Source organism: Loxodonta africana, unplaced genomic scaffold (assembly GCF_030014295.1).
Source record: "Loxodonta africana isolate mLoxAfr1 unplaced genomic scaffold, mLoxAfr1.hap2 scaffold_106, whole genome shotgun sequence".
NCBI classification, from domain to species: Eukaryota; Metazoa; Chordata; class Mammalia; order Proboscidea; family Elephantidae; genus Loxodonta; species Loxodonta africana.
Window position 1 is genome coordinate 59,156 of NW_026974871.1, and position 18,921 is coordinate 78,076.

Consider the following 18,921-nt stretch of genomic DNA (forward strand, 5'->3'; position numbering starts at 1 on the left):
CTCAATTCAAAGGCATCAATTCTTTTTCAGTCTTCCTTATTCATTGCCCAGCTTTCACATGCATATGACGCGATTGAAAATACCATGGCTTAGGTCAGGCGCACCTTAGTCTTCAGGGTGACATCTTTGCTTATCAACACTTTGAAGAGGTCCTTTGCAGCAGATTTACCTAATGCAATGCATCTTTTGATTTCTTGACTGCTGCTTCCATGGATGTTGATTGTGGATCCAAGTAAAATGAAATCCTTGACAACTTCAAGCTTCTCTCTGTTTATCACGATGTTGCTCAATGGTCCAGTTGTGAGGATTTTTGTTTTCTTTATGTTGAGATGCAATCCATACTGAATGTTGTGGTCTTTGATATTCATTAGTAAGTGGTTGAAGTCCTCTTCGCTTTCAGCAAGCAAGGTCCTGTCATCTGCATAACACAGGTTCTTAATAAGTTTTCCGCCAATCCTGATGCCCAGTTTTGCTTCGTATGGTCCGGCTTCTTGTATTATTTGCTCAGTATACAGATTAAATACTTATGGTGAAAATACACAACCCCAACACACGACTTTCCTGACTTTAAACCAATCAGTATTTCCTTGATCTGTCTGAACAACCACCTCTTCATCTATGTAAAGGTCCCTCATGAGCACAATTAAGTGTTCTGGAATTCCGATTCTTCGCACTGTTATCCATAGCTTGTTATGATCCACACAGTCAAATGCCTTTGCATAGTCAATAAAACACAGGTAAACGCCCTTCTGGTATTCTCTCCCTTCAGCCATGATCCATCTGACATCAGCAAGGATATCCCTGGTTCCACATCCTTTTCTGAAACCGGACTGAATTTCTGGCAATTCCCTGTCGATATACTGCTGCAGCCATTTTTGAATGATCTTCAGCAAAATTTTGCTTCCATGTGATATTAATGATATTGTTCTCTAATTTCCACATTCAATTGGATCATCTTTCTTGGGACTAGGCATAAATATGAATCTCTTCCAGTCAGTTGGCCAGGAAGCTGTCTTCCATATTTCTTGGCATAGATGAGTGAGCATCTCCAGCGATGCATCTGTTTGTTGAAACATTGCAATGGATATTCCATCAATTCCTGGTGCTTTGTTTTTCACAAATGCCTTCAGAGAAGTTTGGGCTTCTTCCTTCAGTACCATCGGTTCCTGATCATATGCCACCTCTTGGAATAGTTGAACATCGACTAATTCTTTTTGGTATAATAACTCAGTGTATTCCTCCCATCTTCTTTTGATGCCTCCCGTGTCATTTAATATTTTCCCCATGGAATCCTTCACCATTGCAACTCGAGGCTTGAATTTTTCTTCAGCTCTTTTGGCTTGAGAAATGCCGAGTGTGTTCTTCCCTTTTGGTTTTCCATCTCCAGCTCTTTGCACATGTCATTATAATGTGCGTTTACTTAGTCTTCTAGAGATCCCCTCTGAAATCTTCTGTTCAGTTCTTTTACTCCACAAATTCTTCCTTTTGCTTTAGCTGCTCAGTGCTCAAGAGCAAGTTTCATAGTCTCCGCTGACATCCATCTTGGTCTTTTCTTTCTCTCCTGTCTTTTCAATGACCTCTTTCTTTCTTCATGTATGATGTCCTTGATGTCATTCCACAACTCGTCTGGTCTTCAGTCACTAGTGTTCAATGCATCAACTCTATTCTTCAGAAGATCTCCAAATTTAGGTGGGACACACTCAAGTTCATATTTTGGCTCCGATGCACTTGTTCTGATTTTCTTCATTTTTGGCTTGAACTTGCATATGAGCAATTGATGGTCTGTTCCACGGTTGGCCCCTGGCCTTGTTCTGATGGATGATATTGAGCTTTTCCATTGTCTCTTTCCACAGATGTAGTCAATTTGATTTCTGTGTGTTCCATCTGGTGAGGTCCATGTGTATAGATACCATTAATGTTGGTGAAAGAAGGTATTTGCAATGAAGAGGTCATTGTTCTTGCAAAATTCTATCATTCGATCTCTGGCATTGTTTCTATCACCAAGGCCATATTTTCCAACTACTGGTCCTTCTTTTTTGTTTCCAACTTTTACATTCTAAAAAAATTTCTAGTTGCCAGTAATTACCAATGCATCTTGATTGCATGTTCAATCAATGTTGGACTGCTGTAGCTGATAAAAATCCTTTATTTATTCATCTTTGGCCCTAGTGATTGGTGCATAAATTTGGATAATAGTCATATTAACTCGTCTTCCTTGTAGCTGTATGCATATTATCCTACCACTGACAGCGTTGTATTTCAGGATAGATCTTGAAATGTTCTTTTTGACCATGAATTCAACACCATTCCTCTTCGAGTTGTCATTCCCAGAATAGTAGGCTATATGGTTGTCCGATTCAAAATGGCCAATACCAGCCCATTTCAGCTCACTAATGCCTAGGATATCGATGTTTATGTGATCCATTTCATTTTTGATGATTTCCAGTTTTCCTTGATTCATATTTCATACGTTCCAAGTTCCAATTATTACTGGATTTTTGCAGCTGTTTCTTCTCATTTTGAGTTGTGCCACATCAGCAAATAAAGGTCTCGAAAGCTTTACTCCATCCATGTCATTAAGGTGGACTCTACTTTGTAGAGGAACTCTTCCCCAGTCATCTTTTGAGTGCCTTCCAACCTGGGGAGCTCATCTTCCAGCACTATATCAGACAGTGTTCCGCTGCTATTCGAAAGGTTTTCACTGGCTAATGTTTTTCAGAAATAGAATGCAGGGTCCTTCTTCCTAGTCTGTCTTAGTTTGGAAGCTCAGCCGAAACCTGTCCTCCATGGGTGACACTGCTGGTATCTGAACACCAATGGCATAGCTTCCAGCATCACAGCAACACGCACGCCCCCACATTATGACAAACTGACAGACGTGGGGGTGCAAAGACCTTGAGTACAAAAGCCAAAAGGAAAGAACATACTCACCATTTCTCAAGCTGAAAGAACGGAAGAGAAAATTCAAGTCTTAAGTTGCAATATGTATACTGAGCAAATATTTGAGAAGCTGGATTATATGAAGAAGGAGGGGACATCAGGATTGGAGGAAAAAAATATTAACAACATGTGTTATGTAGATGACACAACCTTGTTTGTTGAACGTGAATAGGACTTGAAGCACTTATTAAGATCAGAGACCACATCCTTTAGTATGGATTACACCTCAATAAAAACAAAAATATCCTCACAACTGTACGAATAAGCAACATCATGATGAATCGAGAAAAGTCTGAAGTTGTCAAGCATTTCATTTTACTTGGATTCACAATCAACAGCCATGGAAGCAGCAGTCAAGAAATCAAAAGACACATTGCATTAGACAAATCTACTGAAAAAAACCTCTCTTAAGTGGTGAAAATAAAAATTTTTACCTTGAGGACTAAGGTGCATGTGACACAAGCCATGGTGTTTCCAATCACCTCATATGCAGTGAAAGCTGGACGATGAATAAGGAAGACAGAAGAAGAATCGATGCCTTTGCATTTGGCTGTTGTAGAAGATAATCGACTATACCATGATGTCAAAAGAATGAACAAATCTGTCTTGGAAGAAGTACAACCAGAATACTCCTTAGAAACAAGGATGGCAAGTCTACATCTCACATACTTTGGACATATTTTCAGGAGGAATCAGTCCCTGGAGAAGGCCATCATGCTTGGTTATAGAGGAAGACCCTCAATGAAATGGATTGACTCAGTAGCTGCAACAATGGGCAAAAGCATAGCAACAATTGTGAGGATGGCACAGAATTGAGAAGTGTTTTGTTCTATCACGCATGTTATCTATGAGTCAGTATTGACTAAATTTGCCTAGCAACAAGTTGCAATTTTGAAAGATTCTATGGGGAAAATATTAAATGACACAATGCATCAAAAGAAGATGGAAGGAGTACAGAGAGTCATTGTACCAAAAAGAATCTGTTGACGCTCAGCCCTTTTAGGAAGGACTATGTAATCAGGCACCGAAGGTGCTGAAGGAAGAAGTCCAAACTTCACTGAAGGTATTGGTAAACAAAGAAAGAAAGAAAAAAACAAGGCTCCAGGAATAGACAGAATACCAAGTGAGATGTTCCAAGAAATGGACCCAGAGCTGGAAGCACTCACTCATTTATGCCAAGAATTTGGAAGATAGTAATCTGGCCAACCAACAGGAAGAAATTGATCTTTGTGCCCAATCCAGAGCAAGGTGATCCAACAGAATGCAGAAATTATCAAATAATACCATTACTATCACACACAAGTAAAATTTTGCTGAAGATCTTTTGAAACCGAATGCAGTAATACATCAACAAGGAACTGCCAGAAATTCAAGCTGCAGACAGAAGAGGACATGGAATGAGGGATATCATTGCTGATGTCAGATGGATCCTGGCTGAAAGCAGAGAATACCTAAAACATATCTACCTCGGTTTTACTGACTGTGCAAAGGCATTCAACTGTATGGATCATAACAAATTATGAATAACTTTACGAAGAATGGATATTCCACAACACTTAACTGTTTTGAGGAGGAAACTACATAGAACAACATACAGCCATTTCAATAGAATAAGGGGATACTGCATAGTTTTAAATCAGGAAGGTGCCTTAGGGTTGTATCCTTTCACCATACTTATTAAATCCACATGCTGAATAAAAAATCCATGAAGCTGGACTCTATGAAGAAGAAAAGGGCATCAGGATTCGATGAAGACTCATTAACTACTAGCGATATGCAGATGACACAACTATGCTAGCTGAAAGTGAAGAGCACCTGAAACACTCATAATATCAAAGACTACAGCCTTCAATATGGATTACACCTCAATTTAAAGAAAACAAAACCCTCACAAGCAGACCAGTAAGCAATGTCATGATAAAACAAGAAAAGATTGAATTTGTCAAGGATTTCATTTTACTTGGATCCACAGTCAATACCCATGGAAGCAGCTGTCAAGAAATCAAAAGAACTGTTGCACTGGGCAAATCTGTTGCAAAAGACCTCTTTAAAGTGTAAACAAGCAAATATGTCACTTTCAGGTCTAAAGTGCTCATGACCCAAGCCATGGTTTTTTCAGTCCCTCATGTACATGCGAAAGCTGGACAAAGAATAAAGAAGACTGAACTGTTGCATTTGAATTGCAGTGTTGGCAAAAAATATTGAATATACTGTGGACCCCTAGAAAAAGGAATAAATCTGCTTGGGAGAAGTAAAACACAGCCAGAATGCTCCTTAGAGGCAAGGATGGTGAGACTTCACCTCATGTACTTAGGATATGTTATGGAGGGACCAGTCCTTGAAGAAGGAAATCATATTTGGTAAAGTAGTTGTCATTGTTGTTAGGTGCCATCTAGTCAGTTCCAACTCATAGTGACCCTATATAAAACAGAACAAAACACTGCCTGGACCTGTGCCATCCTTACAATTTGTGTTATGCTTAAGCCCATTACTGGAGCCACTGTGTCAGTCTATCTTGTTGGGGGCCTTCCTTTCATAACAATTGTGGATAACGTTGTAAAGTACGGGGATTTTAGAACATTTAATTTTGCTAACGTGGAACCTGTACATAGACCATAAATCAGTTCCTCAGGCAGAACAAGGGAATAGTGTGTGCTTTAAAATCAGGAAAGGTATGCATCAGGGTTGTATCCTTTCACCGTACATACTCAATTTATATGCTGATCAAATAATGTGAGAAGCTGGACTATCTGAAGAAAAGTGTGCCATCAGGATTGCAAGAAGACTCATTAATAATTTGAGAGAGGCAGATGATACCGCCTTGCTTACTGAAGGCAAAGTGGACTTGAAGCACTTACTGGTAAAGATCAAAGACTACAGCCTTCAGTATGAATTACACTCCAACATAGTGAAAAGAAAAATCCTTACAATCGGGCCAACAAGCAACATCATGATAAACAGAGAAAAGGTGGAAGTTGTCAAGGATTTCATTTTACCTGGATACACCATCAGTGCCAGCAGTCAGTAAATAAAATGATGTATTGAACTGGGCAAATCTTCTGCATAAAGACCTTTTAAAGTGTTGAATAGCAAAGGTGTTCCTTTTTCGACTAAGGTGCACCTGACCCAAGCCACGGTATTTTCCATCACCTCATAGGCATTCAAAAGCTGGACAATGAATAAGGAAGTCTGAAGAAGAACTGATGCCCTTGAGTTATGGTGTTGGAGAAGAATACTGAATATACTATGAACTGCCAGAAGAATGAACAAATCTGTCTTGGAAGAAGTGCAGAGTGTTCCTTGGAAGCAAGGATGGAAAAATTTCATCTCATACACTTTGGACATGTTATCGGGGGGAAGAACATCATGCTTGGTAGAGGGCCAGCAAGAAAGAAGAAGACCCTCGACCAGATGGATTAGCACAGTGTCTGCAAACAATGGATTCAAACATAGCAGCCACCTAAGGTACAGCCGCAGAGCCCACCCACCAAAGTGCTTTAGGAATAGAGACATACCTACCTCACTGGCACTTGGGGGAAGCCTGTCAGCATCCTGCCCCCCCTGGAGTATGAACCCCTGCTGCTACTAGAATCTGGTGTACAAAACTATCACCAGTACTTCTCTAGGTGGAAATGTAACAGTCTGCTCCACACACTTGATGCCCCAAAATCAGATTCTACTGAAGAATAGTGAATGGACTCTTAGGTTTACATATCTGGTAATAGCCCTAACCAGCTAGTAATAGGACATAAGTGAGTCAAGGGCTACAACATTCAAGACAGCGCAATCTAGTAGCCCATCTATGTACACTGAAAGAAAACAAAACAAGATAAGACTCAGTGACCAAATATAGATTAAATCACTACAACATCTTAGTGATGGCTCAGAGACAGCAGTCGATATCAAAACACATATAGAAGCAGACCATGATTGCTTCTACAACTCCCCAAAGTAAAGAATCAAAATCTTTTTCAAATGAAGATACAATCCTGGAATTGCCAGATACAGAATAAAAAACAAAGTAATTTACAGAATTCTTCAAGACATCAGGGATGACCTCAGAAATGAAATAAGGCAATTTACAGAAAAAGCCAAGGAACACACTGATAAAGCAGTTCAAGGTCTCAAAAAGATTATTCAAGAACATAGTGGAAAAGTTAATAAGCTGCAAGAATCCATAGAGATACAGCATTCAGAAATCCAAAAGATTAACAATAAAATTAGAGAATTAGACAACGCAATACAAAGTCAGAGGAGCAGACTTGAGCAATTAGAATGCAGAGTGGGAGCTCTGGAGGACCAGGGAATTGACACCAATATAGCTGGAAAAAATCAGATAAAAGAATTAAAAAAAATGAAGAAATCCTAAGAATTGTGTGGGACTCTATCAAGAAGAATAACTTGCATGTGATTGGAGTCCCAGAACGGGGAGGGATATCAGAAAACACAGAGAGAATAGTTGAAGATCTGTTGGCAGAAATCTTCCCTGACATCATGAAAGACGAAAGAATATCTATCCAAGATGCTCATCGAACCCCATTTAAGACTGATCCAAAAAGAAAATCACCAAGACATATTATCATCAAACTTGCCAAAACGAAAAATAAAGAGAAAATATTAAAAGCAGCCAGGGATAAAATAAAGGTCTCCTACAAGGGAGAATCAATAAGAATAAGTTCAGACTACTCAGCAGAAACCATGCAGGCAAGAAGGCAATGGGATGACATATACAGAGCACTGAAGGGGAAAAACTGTCAGCCAAGGATCATATATCCAGCAAAACTCTCTCTGAAATATGAAGGTGAAATTAAGACATTTACAGATAAACACAAGCTTAGAGAATTTGCAAAAACCAAACCAAAGCTACAAGAAATACTAAAGGGGGAAATTGTTTGATAAGAAAAACAATAATATCAGACACCAGCACAACACAAGGTCACAGAACAGAGCATCCTGATATCAACCCAAATAGGGAAATCACAAAAACAAATTAAGATTAATTTTAAAAAGAAAAAAACACTCAAAGCGGAATCATTGAAGTCAATATGTAAAAGATCATAATAATCTAAAAGAGGGACTAAATACAGGTGGCATAGAACTGCCATATGGTGAGGGATACAAGGCGATATAGGACAATACGAGTTAGGTTTTTACTTAGAAAAATAGGGGTAAATATTAAGGTAACCACAAAGAGGTATAACAACTCCACAACTCAAAATAAAAACCAAGAAAAACATAACGACTCAGCAAACATAAAGTCAGATACTATGAAAAAGAGGAACACACAATTTACAAAGAAAAATGTCTCAGCACAAAAAAGTAAGTGGAAAAATGAAATTGTGAACAACACACATAAAAAGGCATCAAAATGACAGCACTAAACACATGCTTATCTATAATTACGCTGAATGTAAATGGACTAAAGGCATCAATAAAGAGACAGAGAGTCACGGACTGGATAAAGAAACACGATCCGTCTATATGCTGCCTACAAGAGACACACTTTAAACTTAGAGACACAAACAAACTAAAACTCAAAGGATGGAAAAAATATATCAAGCAAACAATAAGCAAAAAAGAGCAGGAGTAGCGATATTAATTTCTGACAAAATAGACTTTAACGTTAAATCCACCACAAAGGATAAAGAAGGACACTACATAATGATAAAAGGAAAAATTGCCCAGGAAGATATAACCATATTAAATATTTATACACCCAATGACAGGGCTGCAAGATACATAAAACAAACTTTTTCAGAACTGAAAAGTGAGATAGACACCTCCACAATTATACCAGGAGACTTTGACACACCACTTTCGGAGAAGGACAGGACATCCAGTTAGAAGCTCAATAGAGACACGGAAGACCTAATTACAACAATCAACCAACTTGACCTCATTGACTTATACAGAACACTCCACCCAACTGCTGCAAAGTATACTTTTTTTTCTAGTGCACATGGAACATTCTCTAGAATAGACCACATATTAGGTTTTAAAACAAACATTTGCAGAATCCAAAACATTCAAATATTACAAAGCATCTTCTCAGACCACAAGGCCATAAAAGTGGAAATCAATAACGCAAAAATTATGGAAAAGAAATCAAATACTTGGAAACTGAACAATAACCTGCTCAAAAAAGACTGGGTTATAGAAGACATTAAGGAGGGAATAAAGAAATTCATAGAATGCAACGAGAATGAAAATACTTCCTATCAAAACCTCTGGGACACAGCAAAACCAGTGCTCAGAGGTCAATTTGTAATGATAAATGCACACATACTAAAAGAAGAAAGAGCCAAAATCAGAGAACTGTCCCTACAACTTGAACAAATAGAAAGTGAGCAACAAAAGAATCCATCGGGCACCAGAAGAAAACAAATAATAAAAATTAGAGCTGAACTAAATGAATTAGAGAACAGAAAAACAATTGAAAGAATTAACAAAGCCAAAACTGGTTCTTTGAAAAAATTAACAAAATTGATAAATCATTGGCCAGACTGACTAAAGAAATACAGGAAAGGAAACAAATAACCCAAATAAGAAACGAGATGGATCACATCACAACAGACCCAACTGAAATTAAAAGAATCATGTCAGATTATTGCGAAAAAGTACACTCTAACAAGTTTGCAAACCCAGAAGAAATTGCAAACCCAGATGAATTCTGAGAAAAAACTACCTACCTAAACTAACACAATCAGAAGAACAACTAAATAGACCCATACCAAAAAAGAGATTGAAACAGTAATTAAAAAACTCCCAACAAAAAAAAAACCCTGGCCCGGATGGCTTCACTGCAGAGTTCTACCAAACTTTCAGAGAAGAGTTAACACCACTACTACTAAAGGTATTTCAAAGCACAGAAAATGATGGAATATTGCCTAGCTCATTCTATGAAGCCACTATATCCCTGATTACAAAGCCAGGTAAAGACATCACAAAAAAAGAAAATTACAGACCTATATCCCTCATGAACATAGATGCAAAAATCCTCGACAAAATTCTAGCCAATAGAATTCAACAACATATCAAAAAAATAATCCACCACGACCAAGTGGGATTTATACCAGGTATGCAAGGCTGGTTTAATATTCGAAAAGCCATTAATGTAATCCACCACACAAATAAAACAAAAGACAAAAACCACATGGTCTTATCAATTGATGCAGAAAAAGCATTTGACAAAGTCCAACACCCTTTTATGATAAAAACTCTCAGCAAAATAGGAATTGAAGGAAAATTCCTCAACATAATAAAGGGCATCTATACAAAGCCAACAGCCAACATCACTCTAAATGGAGAGAGCCTGAAAGCATTTCCCTTGAGAACGGGAACCAGACAAGGATGCCCTTTATCACCGCTCTTATTCATCATCGTACTTGAAGTCCTAGCCAGGGCAATTAGGCTAGACAAAGAAATAAAGGGTATCCGGATTGGCAAGGAGGAAGTAAGGTTATCACTATTTGCAGATGACATAATTTTATACACAGAAAACCCTAAGGAATCCTCCAGAAAACTACTGAAACTCGTAGAAGAGTTTGGGAGAGTCTCAGGTTATAAGATAAACATACAAAAATCACTTGGATTCCTCTACATCAACAAAAAGAACATCGAAGAGGAAATCACCAAATCAATACCATTCACAGTAGCCCCGAAGAAGATAAAATACTTAGGAATAAACCTTACCAAAGATGTAAAAGACCTATATAAAGAAAACTACAAGTACTACTACAAGAAACTGAAAAGGACCTAGTTAAGTGGAAAAACATACCTTGCTCATGGATAGTTAACATAGTAAAAATGTCTATTTTACCAAAACCCATCTATACATACAATGCACTTCCGATCCAAATTCCAATGACATTTTTTAATGTGATGGAGAAACAAATCACCAACTTCATATGGAAGGGAAAGAAGCCTCAGATAAGCAAAGCATTACTGAAAAAGAAGAAGAAAGTGGGAGGCCTCATTCTACCTGATTTTAGAACCTATTATACAGCCACAGTAGTCAAAACAGCCTGGTATTGGTACAACAACAGGCACATAAACCAATGAAACAGAACTGAGAACCCAGATATAAATCCATCCACATATGAGCAGCTGATATTGACAAAGGGCCAGTGTCAGTTAATTGGGGGAAAAGACAGTCTTTTTAACAAATGGTGCTGGCATAACTGGATATCCATTTGCAAAAAAATGAAACAGGATCCATACCTCACACCATGCACAAAAACTAACTCCAAGTGGATCAAAGACCTAAACTAAAGACTAAAACAATAAAGATCATGGAAGAAAAAATAGGGACAACTTTAGGAGCCCTAATACAAGGCATAAACAGAATACAAAACATTACCAAAAATGACGAAGAGAAACCAGATAACTGGGAGCTCCTAAAAATCAAACACCTATGCTCATCTGAAGAGTTCACCAAAAGATTAAAAAGACCACCTACAGATTGGGAAAGAATTTTCAGCTACGACATCTCCGACCAGCGCCTGATCTCTAAAATCTGTATGTTTCTGTTAAAACTCAACCACAAAAACACAAACAACCCAATCAAGAAGTGGGCAAAGGATATGAACACACACTTCACTAAAGAAGATATGCAGGCAGCTAACCGATACATGAGAAAATGCTCTCGCTCATTAGCCATTAGAGAAATGCAAATTCAAACTATGATGCGATTCTATCTCACTCCAACAAGGCTGGCATTAATCCAAAAAACACAAAATAACAAATGTTGGAGAGGCTGCAGAGAGACTGGAACTCTTATACACTGCTGGTGGGAATGTAAAATGGTACAACCACTTTGGAAATCTATCTAACGTTTTCTTAAACAGTTAGAAATAGAACTACCATACAACCCAGAAATCCCGCTCCTTGAAATATACGCTAGAGAACTAAGAGCCTTCACACAAACAGATATATGCACACCCATGTTTATTGCAGCTCTGTTTACAATAGCAAAAAGCTGGAAGCAACCAAGGTGTCCCATTAACGGATGAATGGTTAAATAAATTGTGGTATATTCACACAATGGAATACTACACATTAATAAAGAACCATGACGAATCTGTGAAACATTTCATAACGTGGGGGAACCTGGAAGGCATTATGCTGAGCGAAATTAGTCAGAGGCAAAAGGACAAATATTGTATAAGACCACTATTATAAGATCTTGAGAAATAGTATAAACTGAGAAGAACACATACTCTTGTGGTTACAAGGTGAGGAGGGAGGGAGGGTGGGAGACGGTTATTTACTGATTAGTTAGCAGATAAGAACTACTTTAGGTGAAGGGAAGGACAATACTCAATACACGGAAGGTCAGCTCAACTGGACTGGACCCAAAACAAAGAAGTTTCTGAGATAAACTGATTGCTTCAAACATCAGTGGAGCATGGCGGGGGTCTGGGGACTATGGCTTAAGGGGACTTCTAAGACAATTGGCAAAATAATTCTATTATGAAAACATTCAGCATCCCACTTTGAAATGTGGCGTCTGGGGTCTTAAGTGCTAATAAGTGGCCATCTAAGATGCATCAATTGGTCTCAACCCATCAGAATCAAACGAGAATGAAGAACACCAAGGTCACAAGATAACCATGAGCCCAAGAGACAGAAAGGGCCACATGAACCAGAGACTTACATCATCCTGAGACCAGATGAACTAGATGGTGCCCGGCCACAACCGATGACTGCCCTGACAGGGAGTACAACAGAGAACCCCTGAGGGAGCAGGAGATGAGTGGGATGCAGACCCCAAATTCTCATAAAAAGACCAGACTTAATGGTCTGATTAAGACTAGAGGAATCCCATTCCCGAAGACAACTTATCAGACATGGAAGGGACTGGACAATGGGTTGGAGAGAGATGGTGGCTAAGAGTGAGCTACTTGTATCAGATGGACACTTGAGACTGTGTTGGCATCTCCTGTCTGCAGGGGAGATAGGAGGGTACAGAGGGTTAGAAACTGGCAAAATTGTCACAAAAGGAGAGACTGGAAGGGCTGACTCATTAGGTGGAGAGTAAGTGGGAGTATGGAATAAGGTGTATATAAGCTTATATGTGACAGACTGACTTGATTTGTAAACATTCACGTAAAGCTCAATAAAAATTATTAAAAAAAACATAGCAGCCATTTTGAGGATGGGGCAGGGACAGGCAGTGTCTCATTCTGCTGTACACAGAGTCACTATGAGTCAGAATGGACTAAACGGCACCAAACAACAACAACAAAGATGGTAGTGTGGATACATATCCTGTTATGTAATCTTCAAAGAGTATTAGAATCAGACAGCTAGAAAACTTATCTAAGGGAAAATAAGAGGCCAAAGTTCATACCAGCAGGAGCCTGCATTAATATCATAGCAAGAAACAGGTCATGGTTATTGCAGCCAGGAAATTAGCATCTATATCCAACTGAAGAAGAACTCAAGATATGTATACTTGGAAACTAAATCCACATCCCAATAGGAACCCTGGTGGCACAGTGTTTAAGAGTTACAGCTGCTAACCAAAAGGTCAGCAGTTCAAATCCACCAAACGCTCCTTTGAAAACCATGTGGCAGTTCTACTCCTTCCTATAGAGTTGCTGTGCATCAGAAACCACTTGATGGCAATAGTAATGGGCAGCAGTAAATACGGCATATTTATTACAGTCAAGAGGTTAGCATGCATACCCAAAGAAAAACACGATGGGTTAAAACAAGCTCTAAGACTAAATATTTACCTAGAATATAGTAATAATATTGAAGTCAAGGTCATTACAGCCATAAAGTTAGCACTTATAGCCAAAGAAATAAGAGGTCAGAATTAATAAAACCTGGAATTCATCCAAATCCTAACATAAAGTGAGGGGCACAATGTTACAACCTCCATATACAAGGAGAAAGGAGGTTAGGGTTCAAAGAATCATGAGCCCAAAATCATATTTTAATAAGAGATACATTATGCTTCTTAAAGCCAGGAAGCTACATTCACATACTACTTAAGAGAAGATCAGGGTTCATAAAGCCCTGGTCTGACTCAAATTGTGCTAAGAATTGTGTTATGTTTCCTACAAGCAGGTAAGTAGCAACCACGTTCATGGACAAAAACAGATTAGGGTTCATAAAGCTAACAGCCTACATCCATATTTTAGTGAAAATGGCCCATGGTTCTCATGGCCAGGGAGCTAGAATCCATATCCTATGAAACGTAAAGACAGAGTTTAAAGAATGCAAATCCGAGTAAAAACCTGAAACTGGATCTGAGTATTAAACAGGCCGTGGTTGTTAGAGTCAAGAAACTCCTATGTTGGGAGACTGACGGTCAGGGTTCATTGAGCCAGAAAAATGCATCCATAAAACATAGCCAAGGGAAAAGGGGGCCACAGTAAGTACAGCCAGATAGGTAGTATTCATATTCATGATTAAAGATGGTCAGAGTCCATATGAAAGGAAATTTGCCTTAATAACCTACTTAAAAAAAGATACATGGCTTGTGAGGCCTGGAAATTAGCATCTATACCCAGAGAAACATGAAGGCAGGATTCATAAAGAAGAGCTGTATGTACTAGTGAGAAAAGGGTCATTTAAACAAAGCTAGAAAGGGAATATCCATAACCTTAAAACAATATCTATGTCTTTACTAAGATATTGACATAATAGTAAAGATTATGCCATGGTTATTACAAAAAGGAAGTTAGCAACCATATCCAAAGGAAAAAGAATAACAAAAAAGATCAGGTTTCACAGAGCCAGGAGCTTGACCCATATTCTGGTAATGAAATAGTCAAAGGCAGCACGGTTGGAAAGCTAGCATCCTATTCAAGCAGACAAGAGGCCAGGGTTCACAGAGCTTGTTACATGCACATATTTTTTTAATAAGGAATATGACGTGAGTGTTACAGCCAGAATCTGCTAATAGAGAAGTTCATGATTCACAGAGCCAAGAGACTAAATCAACACCCTATGAAGTAATGGGGCATGGTTGTTACAGAACCATGCCCCATACTGGCATCTATATTAAAGAGAGGGAAGGGAAGGGTTCTTTTATCAAAGTTGATGTCAATATCCTGTTGAGAATTAGGCCTTGGATTTCAGCCAGGAATCCAGCACCAGTATGTAAAAACAAACAGTTGTATGTAAGGGATAAGGAAATCATGCTACATCTTAGTAAGAATTAGGAATGGTGCTTTCAGCCAGGACGTCAACATTTATATTCAATGGAGAGGAAGTCATTGTACGTGGAGCAAGTACTGACCATTGTACATGGAGCAAGTACTGACCAGTACATCTGGCTCATAGCAACCCCAGATATTGCAGAGTAGTAATGTACTCCACAGGTTTTTTTGTTTTCTAAGTTTATGCCCTTTGGGAAGTAGATAGCCAGAACTTTCACTTCAGGGGCCTCTATGTGGACTCAAACTGTCAATCGTTCTGTTAGCAGTCATATGTTTAATGGTTTGGGCCACCCAGAAGATAGTGTCATAATTTAAGGAGTGAGCATGTTAAAATTAACAGATCTAATGGCTGGTGGAGCCACTGTGGAAAAGGGTCTGAGCATTTCCCAAAGCAACGATTGTTCTACCACCACACCAGCAGACAAGTGCAGCTCAGGGCTTTTACTGAGAGCTGGAGCTCTCTTTTTGCACAAGTCCACCTACAAAAGTGTAATAGGAGCCTAATTTGTAAGAGCCAGAAGTTGCATACTAAGCTTACCCTGCTTGAACCACACCAGAGGCCGTTTGTTAGTGCAAAAAGGTGGTGGACGGCAGGAGTTCTACACTGGACACCCCGGGGGGATCCCCAGAGAAGCAGAATGACTGCCCAGAAGGTGGTGCCCAGGAAGGGTAAAACGTCCACCTACGTTACATACCGTAGGGTTCCTTTGCATCGATTCTCTAAAGGGCAATGCTGGATAAATGCAGAGGAGCTGTGTGGTGGCCAGGCCTCAGCTCAGGAGCACTGGGTGTGCAGATGGAAGTGTGAAGGGTGGACTGCTTGGGGATACCATCATGGCCAGTACCTTGTGGGTATGGATTCCCACACCCCGGTTGTAACACTGTGTTAGAAGGGGTCTCCAGACTTTACCCTGGGACAAAGACAGTGATCAGGTCATGGGATGTGTTCTTGTCATTTCTCAGGAGGGCTGGGGTACTCACAATGGGATTGGGAAGAGAGAGACAAAACGAAAACAAAGACGAAAGCACCGTGGAACTAAGATGAGTATGTTTTCCTGAGTATTCTCGCCTACACTGCCTGGAAATCCTGGGTGTGGATCCACCACCGACTGGGCCATGGCCCTGGAAGTGGCCTGGTTCTTCCAGTGGACAGACTTTGTCCCAGTGCCTGGAGCACAGGTGGTGGCTGAGGCGGAAACAGCCTACAACCATCCAGACCAACAGCATCAGTGTCAGCACCGCTGCCCTCCAGCAGGGGGAGCCAAGCCGGGTACGGGGGCAGGGCCGTGGGTTCAGAGGTCACACCGTGGGCCTAAGGATTGGCGAGACGGCTTTCAGGGCCCCGGACGCTGCCCCCTTTCTCCTCCCCGTCCAGGCCCAGGCCAGTCCAGCGGCATTAAACAGCCCCCGTCTGCCCGCCCGGCCGCCCCACAACCGCCAGCCAGCCAGCCAGCCTGCCTGCCTTCTCTCCGTCTCTGGCAGCAGCCCCTCAGCCCTCGGTCCAGAGCTCTTTCGGGACCCGCCCTGAGGGAAGGCAGGAGCTAGGCCACCTTCACCCAGCCACCATGGTCCACGTGAGGGCGTCCGAAGTCCGGCAGCTGCGGCACAAGTTCGTGGTCGTCATGGGGGACTCGGTGCAGAGGGCCGTGTACAAGGACCTGGTGCTCCTGCTGCAGAAGGACTGCCTGCTCTCAAGCAGTCCCCTGAAGGCCAAGGGCGAGATGAGCTTCGAGCAGGACAGGCTGCTGCACGGCGGCGGGTGGGGCCGTATGCACAACGGGACCCACTACCGCGAAGTCCGCGAGTTCTGCTCCACACACCACCTTGTGCGCTTCTACTTCCTCACGCGCGCCTACTCCCGGTACGTGGAGAAAGTCCTGCTGGAGCTGCTGAGGGGCGAGCACGGCCCAGACGTGGTCATCATGAACTCCTGCCTCTGGGACCTGTCCAGGTATGGCCAGGATTCCATGTGGAGCTACAGGAGGAACCTGGAGACCCTGTTCTGGTGCCTTCGCTAGGTCCTGCCCGAGTCCTCTCTCGTGGTGTGGAACACTGCCATGCCAGTGGCTGAGACGGTCTCGGGGGGTTTCCTCCCGCCTGAGGGCATGCCCCCGACCTCGTGCCTGCGGGATGATGTGGTGGAGGCCAACTTCTACAGCGCCGCTGAGGCCAGCAGGCTCCGCTTCAACGTGCTGGACTTGAATTTCCACTTCCGGCACTCCGGCAGCACAGGCAGGCAGATGGCGTGCACTGGAACCAACACGCTCATCGAAGGCTCTCGCAGCTGCTGCTGGCCCACCTGGGCGACATCTCGGGCGTGGACCTGCCCTGCGACAACCCGGTGGGCAGGTGGATCTTGGAAGGCCCTGGGAGCCGTCTCAGAGGGCCCGCGGACGACAGACTGCTCCAGCACCACTGAGGTGAATCCAGTGCGGTAGGCCCCGCCTCGACGCCCGCCTAGACCCGCGTGCCCTATCGCTTAGTCGCAGAGACCCCCTATTTCCCTGCCCCAGGTTCCCAGGTGCTTCCGGCGGCACCGCCATGGCTCCAGTTTGCCCTGGAACCAATCCCTGCAGCGCCAGCCATGCTCTGGCGACCCCTCTGCACTGCACACTAGGTATGGCAAGGAAGCAAACCTGACAGCTGGCCGGCTGCCCCGCAACGCCGGAATACATACGGCCTCTGATAAGCACCAGCGCCGCGTGGTTCACCGGGCTTCTCCGCCTTACCCTCCAGGTACGCCCCGCAGAGCCACAGAGGTGCAGGGGGACGGACCGCAGCCACCAGTATGACCAGTGCCAAGACTTCGGTAACCACCCCCCCAGGTAGGTCGTCCTCTCCCCTTTGAACCCTTGTCTGGGGGATGGCCTAGGCATGCAGGTCTGGAACACCTCCAGCCACCCCTCCACCCCTCTCAGCAAGGACAAGCCTTACTCGCTGCGAGTTGGGGAAAGGAACAGATATCAGACGTGCACACTCACGGTTGTCTCCTCCTTGCCTTGATGCACAAACTAACCGCGAATTAAAAAAGTGCGTTCAGAAACACAGTGTCTGTCTCTGCGAAGGCCTTGTGGGGCTGCGCCCTGGCAGTGTGTCCATAATGGATCAGTGTAGCCTGTCACTCCCATTATGTTCTGGGTGCCTTTCGGGGCAAGGAGCAGGGCGCCCAGACGCCTCCTCGGGGGCTTCTGCTGCTTTCAGGGCCAAAGAGGCAATCAGGCGAAATCCATTCCTTCCAATTACCAGTAGTTTCTGTAGAAGAGTTATTTGTTCAGAAAAGCCCCGAGGTTGAGCTGCGCTTCACCACTTAGCAAGATCCAATGCTCAATTCAGCGACCTGAAATTAAGTGCCTCTCAGGGCTGGTGTAAAAACAAGCCTCCCAGACCTTTTTCTATACTATTAAAGTGAATTAATTTATTTGCACACACTTGGGAGACTCTGAGAGCTTTTCCAGAGGTCGGGGGTTTCCTTGGCAGAGGAACCAGCTTCTCTTTCCTCATAGGAGGAACAATGCGCCTTAAAGACAAACGGGGATGGAAGGTAGCCAGGGAGGAGATGGGAATCAGAGTGATCTCAAGCATGCTAAGAATGAATGAGCAAATCCAGGGCTGGTTACGGAAAAGGAGAAATGACACATTTTGGGCTTGAAATGATTTAAAGTATTGTTAAAGGAGGTGTCAAAAGTTTGGTGTAAGAACCCCTACAGTACGTCAAACTGACAGACATGTGGGGGAAGCCAAGCATGCGCATATGCTTATATACAGAGCCCTGGTGGGGCCCTGGGTAAGCATTGCGCTGCTAACGAGA

At 42.1% G+C, this 18,921-nt stretch overlaps 1 pseudogene; it reads left to right on the forward strand.

The window, feature by feature from the left end:
* The first annotated feature begins 16,229 nt into the window (after nucleotides 1-16,229).
* LOC135229167 (PC-esterase domain-containing protein 1B-like) lies at nucleotides 16,230-18,116 on the forward strand (annotated as a pseudogene).
* Nucleotides 18,117-18,921: the final 805 nt, after the last annotated feature.